Source organism: Vombatus ursinus, unplaced genomic scaffold, assembly GCF_900497805.2.
Source record: "Vombatus ursinus unplaced genomic scaffold, bare-nosed wombat genome assembly UNPS02014812.1, whole genome shotgun sequence".
Lineage (NCBI taxonomy): Eukaryota > Metazoa > Chordata > Mammalia > Diprotodontia > Vombatidae > Vombatus > Vombatus ursinus.
Window position 1 is genome coordinate 65,816,150 of NW_020954590.1, and position 6,963 is coordinate 65,823,112.

A 6,963-nucleotide genomic window follows, 5' to 3' on the forward strand; every position below is an offset into this window, starting at 1 on the left:
AAATGGCAGACCACTCCAGAATCTTTGCCAAGAAAACCCCAGATGAGGTCACGAAGAGTTGGACACAACTGGAAAACGACTGAACAACAATACCTTAATAAATAGTGGCTCCAGTGCAAATATGGGCATAGGTAAACATGGTGAAAATATGTTCAAAAATGAGACTCAGGAATATAGAATGAAGACTACACAGAATAAAAGAGCACTACCACAAGAAAAGAACTAGAATGTGCTATGTTTGGCAAGAAACAGAGATCAACAAGAAAACATTCAACTGAATACATTTTAGCAGGCAGAAAATGACTCATTACTAAAATGGGAAGCATTCCTGAATCCACTGTCTATATACTGTCAGAGCACTAACTTATTAGCACAAAGAAAAAAATTAATGTAAACCTAAAAGAACAAAATGATAAAAAAAATGGCTGAAATTAAAAACTATTCCAATCTGACCTATTTAAATAAATTTATTGATGCCAAAAAAATAGGAAACTGCTGGAGGAAAGGACATTAATTATCAAAATTTCATATAGAAATGTAAGCTGATATAAATCTATTACCATGATAAGGAGACCAAAAGAGCGTAAAACATCTGAGTCAGCAAACACTTCACTTCTTTGCCAAAGAGAAAGATATTGCAGCCAAAGGCAGCACCAGTTTAGAACACCAACTCATTTTGTAAGATCTTACAGAGTATGATGGAGAGGCAAAAGAGGGTTTGAATAAGCTGCAACACAACACACACAAAAACTTATAAAGGATAAGCAGAATTAAGGACTAGATAGGTATAGATAGAGAGCTAGACATAATGATAGAGAAGGAGTTGACTATGGCCAGGAGAATAACAGCTGCATTTCAGCCAGTCATCGAGCATTTATTAAGCTCTTACTATGGGTTAGTCAAGGCAGTTAGATGTCTCAGTGGATAGAGCATTGAGCCTGGAGTCAGGAAGCCCTGAGTTCAAATTTGGCCTCAGATGCTTACTATTTGTGTGACCCTGGGCAAGTCATATAACATCTGTTTGCCTTAATCCACTAGAGAAGAAGCTGGCAAACCAGTCCAATATCTTTGCCAAGAAAATCCCATGAACAGTAATGGTCCATGGGGTCATGAAGAGTCTGGCAAAACTGACCAACAACAATGGGCTGGGCATTGCGTTAAATATTCCAGATACAAAAGCAGAAATATTTTCTGATCTCAAGGAGCTCACATTCTAATGGGAGAGACAAAATGAAAATACCTATGTACCTCCAAGACACAAAGACAGTGTAAATGGAAGGTTATCCCAGAGAAAAGGCACTGGGTGGGGGTACGGGGACTGGCATGCTGGGAAAGGCTTCTTGCATAAGGAGGGATTTAAGTTTAGTCCTTAAGGAAGCCAAAGAAACCAGCAACCAAATGTGAGGAGGGTGAGCATTTCAGGGATGAGAGACAGCCAGTGGCAACACAGAGTCAGGCGATGCTGTGTTGTGTGTGGCAGCATAGCAAGAAGGTCAGTTAACTGGAGTGCATATATGTGGATGTGAATGTATTCGGATGGAAATAAAGTATTTGAAAGGCTCAGGTTGTGAAGGGCTTTCAATGACAGATGTAGGATTTTATATTTGATCCTGGAAGTAATAGTGGAGTTTATTCAGTAGAAGGTTGGGGGAGGTAGAAACAGAAGGAGAGTAGGTAACTTGATCAAACCTACCTACATTTTAAGATCACTTTGGCAGCTAAGTGGAGAATGAATTGGAATGAGGAGTGACTTAAGGCATGGAGACTAACTAGAAGGCCATTGCACTAATCTGAATGCTTGAAATGACTATTTCCATTAATATTTCTTAGAAAAGAGCCCATAAAACCACAATAACAAAATACACACACACACACACACACATACACCCTAAAAGCTAAAAGGGATGCCAGAAATTACCTCTTTGAGTAGTTATTATTTTTATCTATTTCTTTTAAATTTTTTAAAGTGTATTTATTTTTATAAACATTTATTATCTCTTCCTCCCTCACATTGAACAATAGTAATAACAATAATAAATAAAACCCTTCGTAATGCATAGTCCAACAAAACAAATTCCCATATTGTCCATGTCCAAAAATTTATGTCTCATCTCTCACCTCTCTAGAAGGAGATAAGTAGCATGTTTCATCTTCAGTTCTCTAGACTGGTGGGTTATTATTGCATTGATCATACTTGTAAAGTCTTTCAAAGTTCTTTTTTCTCTTTAATATCATCATTGTATAAATTGTTCTAGTTCTGCTCACTTCATTGCATCAGTCCCGGTTTCCTTTGCAACTGTCCATGATATCATTTCTAATAGGACAATAATATACCATTACATTCTTATACCATAATTTGTTTAGTCATTCCCCACCAGGTCACCCTCATAGTTTCCAGTTTGGAACTACTATGCAAAGGGCTGCTATAAACATTTTTGCATATATGAGTCCTTTTGCTCTTTCTTGGTTCTCTTTGGGTTATAGGCCCAGTAGTTGTATAGCTGAGTAAAGTGTATACACAATTTAGTAACTTGGGGCATTGCTCCTTTATTAATTTATTTTTTACATTAACAACTTTTTCTTGTTACCACCAACCTCTGTCCCATTGGAAACAACAACAAAAATAACCAAAAAAAATCCCCATGTAATTATTATGTATAATCAAGTTAAATTAATTCATGGCATTAGCCATGTACAAAAAGCAATCTATATCTCAATTTGCAGCCTGAGTTCATTACCTCTCTGTCAGGAGGTGAGTAGCATGTCTCATCAAGGGTCCTCTGGAATTGGCATTGGTCATCTCTTTGATTAGAGTTCTTAAGACTTTCAGAGTTATTTGTTTTTGTGATGTTACAGTATAAATTAATTTCCCAGTCCTGCTCACTTCACTTTACACTTCCTAGCTTTCTCTGAAACTGTCCCAATTGTCATTTCTCACAGACTACTAATATTCTATTACAATCACATAACAATTTGTTTAACCATTCTTCAATTGATGGATGACCCCTTATTTTCCAATTCTTTGCCACCTAGATCTAGTAATGATATTGTTTGATCAAAAAGTATTCTGAGTTCAGTAACTTTGGAGACACAGCTTCAAACTGCTTTCCAGAATACCCAGGTCAATTTATTACCTAACCAACAATGTATTAATATGCCTGTTTTCCAACAGGTTCTTCAACATTTGTCATTTTTCTCTTTTGTCATCTTTTCCAATCTAATGGATATGAGGTAAAAACTCGTTATTCAGTCACTTCAGTTGTGTCCAACTCTTCGTGACTCCATTAGGGTTTTTCTTGGCAAAGATACCGCAGTGGTTCTCCATTTCCTTCTCTAGCCTTAAGCTGGATTTGAACTCAAATCTAGGAAGACTCCGGGCCCAGCTCTCTATCCATTATGCTACCTTGCTGAACATAAACTTCAGAGTTGCTTTAATTTGCATTTCTCTGATTATTAGAAATTTGTAGCATTTTTTTCATATGGGTGCTAATAATTTGGATTTCTTCCTTTGAAAATTGGCTATTGGTATCCTTAGATTATTTATCAATTGGGGAATGGCTCTTGTTCTAATTAGTTACTTTTATATATCTTGGATATGAGATATTTATCAGCATAACTTGCTGCAATGATTTTTCCAGTTTCCTGTTTCATTTCTAATCTTAACTGCATTAGATTTCTTTCTGCAAATACTTTTGAGAAACTTTAATTTTAAAGAATCAAAACCCTCTATGTTATCTTTTGTATTTTTCCTCTATTGCATATTCAGTCATGAACTCTTCCCCTATCTATGTATCTAAAAGCTTATTTCCTCCTGTTCCATTCATTTCTTTATGACATTCTTCTTTATTTCTAAGTCATCTAGCCATTTGGAGTTTATCAAGGTATATAGGGTGAGATATTGGTCTACAAGTTCTTCCAAATTGCTTTCCATTTTTTTCAATAGTTTTTGTGTGAGTCCTTACCTCCAACAAATGGGGTCTGTGAACTTATCAAACACTATGCTATTGTGTTTATTTCCATGTATAAACTATGCATTTACTCTCTCCCATTTATTAATCTCTATTTTTTAACCAGTACCAACTCATTTTAATGATTACTGCTTTGTAGTATAGTTTGAAATCTGGTACTGATTTTCTTCCCTTCCCATTTTGTTTCATTATTACCTTTAGATTCTTGAACTTTTATTCCTCCATATGAATGTCATTTTTACTTTTCTAATTCTCTAAAATAATCTTTTGGTAGTTTGATTACTATGGCACTGAATAGGTAAATTAATTTACGTAATGATTATCATTATAGTGCCTTGATCTATTAACAGTTAATATTTCTCTAATTATTTACTTTTATATTTCTAAAAATATTTTTATTTTAATTTTGAATTTATATAATATCTAGGTATATTGGTAGATATATGCCAAACTATTTTCTTCTTTCTATAGTTATTTTATATAAAATTTCTCTGTCTTTACCTCCTGGATTTTATTGGTAATATGCAGGAATTCCAATTACATATATAGATTTAGTTTATATCTTGCAACTTAGTTGATTACTTGTTCTTATTTATTGGTTGACTCCTGAAGATTTTCTAAGTAAATCATATCATCTGTAAAAAGTGATAATTTCATTATGTCTTTGCCTATGCTTATTTTTTTTTCAGCCAAAGACGAGGTTTATTAGAACATCCGTTATCTTGGGCAGATTCTTAAAGAATCTGAACATTTGTGAGCTATTGGCTAGGTTCTTAAGGAATCTGAGCACCTTAATGGAGACCAGATGAATCTTATATACAGATAGACTGTGGGAGGGATCTAGGAGTAGTTTGGGATGACTGGAGGAGGGGCCTAAGGAGGATCTGGATGGGAGTGGCTGGTAACCTGGGGTAAACAGAATGCCAGGGACCTGGACCACCTGGCCTAGGGAGAATGGAGTCTATGTAGAATTAAGGGTGGGAAGTGGCCAGGGGCAATTGGGAGGTAACAGAACAGAACTGGGAGATTGGGTTTAGCCACAATGAAAGGCCAGTTGATGGGATTATAGCCTCAGGGGAATGTCAGAGACCTCCTTGATCAAACTGGAGAATTCAAAGAAAATCTCTTAGACAAATGGGACCCAATTCTTTTGGGGTAAGGGGCAAAGTTCTCGGCTTCTGAAATTGCTTCCTGCTGGCAAGAGGTGTAGAGCTGTCCCTGCCTCTCTGAGTCCTGTTCAAGGGGTCAGACTTCAGGTCCAGTGGCCTAGAAAACCTTGGACTCAGTTGGAGGTTGGTGGCCTGAGTAATCATCAGGAAGTTGATGGCTAGGACTCTTGAAGGAGACAAACCTCCCGGTCTTGGCTGGAGAAGAGTTTGGGATTAGGCAGTTCTTCCCAGTTAGCAGGGAACCATATGATGAGGTTTAGAAGTTTAAGGAGCTGGGACCCCAAAATCACGACATGTGGGTCCTGCCCAAATGAATTCGACCCAAGCCTTCTTCAGTCAGAGACAATGGGCAGACTCTTAAAGAATCTGAACATTTGTGAGCTATTGGCTAGGTTCTTATGTTATCTGAGCTGCGTATGCTTATTTCCTCAATTTTCTTTCTTGTCTTAATGTGATAGCTAGAATTTCAAGGACCATGTTAAACAGTAATATTAAAGACATCTCCGCTATTCCCTCAATATTATTGGAAAAATCTCTGTACTTTCTAATGTTTTTAACAGAAATGGTTATTCAATTTTTTGAAAGGTGTTTTCAACATCTATAGATAAAATCAGGTGATTTTTACTATATATAATGTATATATGTATACATATATATTAAAATGATGTAATATATTTATAATCTTCCTTATGTTAAATCAACCCTGCAGTTTGGTACAAATCCAACCTAGTTTTGGTATATAATCTTTTTAATATGTATTTTTAACCTATTTGCAAATATTTTATTTTAATTTTTTAAATCTGTTCATTTGGACATTGGTCTATATTTTATTTCTCTGCTTTGTATTTCCCTGGTTTAGGTATGAAGATCATATTTGTCTCACAGAAACCACTTAGATGCAAGCCTCTTGTCCTAATAATGCAAACAGTTTGTGTTTATAGGACAGTTTGTTATTATTGGAATTAATTGTTCTTGGAATGTCTAATAAAATTAACTTGAAAATCCATCTAATTCTGGAATTCCCCTCCCCACAGGGGTCCATTTATGGCTCATTCAATTTATTTTTCTTATGTTGGATTATTTAAATGTATATTTCTTCTTTTGTTAATCTGGATATTCTATGTTTTTGTAAGCATTAATCCATTTCCTCTAAATCATTCTCTCTGTTAGCATATAATTGGGCAAAAAAGGTTCTAATAATTTCTTTTATTGGTTTTTCAGCTTTACAAAGTTTCCTTTTTCATTTTTTATGCACAATTTGGTTTACCTCTTTAAAAAAATAGATTACTGATTGTCTATTTAACATTTTTAAATACATCTAGTTTCATTTACCAATTCAGTGATCCTTTTTGCTTTTAGTTTTATTAATCTTGTGTTTAATTTCAGAATTTCTATATTGTTGTCTAGTTGGCTATTTTTGATTTGTTGTTCTTTTTTTCAGTTGCACACAAAATTTATTGAGTTGTTTTTTCTTTTGTTGATGAAAGTGTTTAGAAATATAAATATCCCACCACAAGCAATTTAAGCTGCATCCTACAAGTTTTGACGTGTTGTTTAATTATTGTCATTTTCTTGGATAAATCTTCCTTATTTTAATAATTTGATCTTTGACCCACTAGTCCTTTAGAATGTTATTTGGTCTCCAATTACTTTTAAATTATTTCTTCAAGAGTGTTTTATTGACTATAATATTTAATGGATAGTGATCAGAAGATGAGGTCTTTGGCATTTCTGCTTTTCTAAAGTATTGGTGATGTCTTTTCCGCAATACGTAATCAATTTTTGTAAAGGTTTTGCATAAATAAGCTGAGGATTATATAAATTCC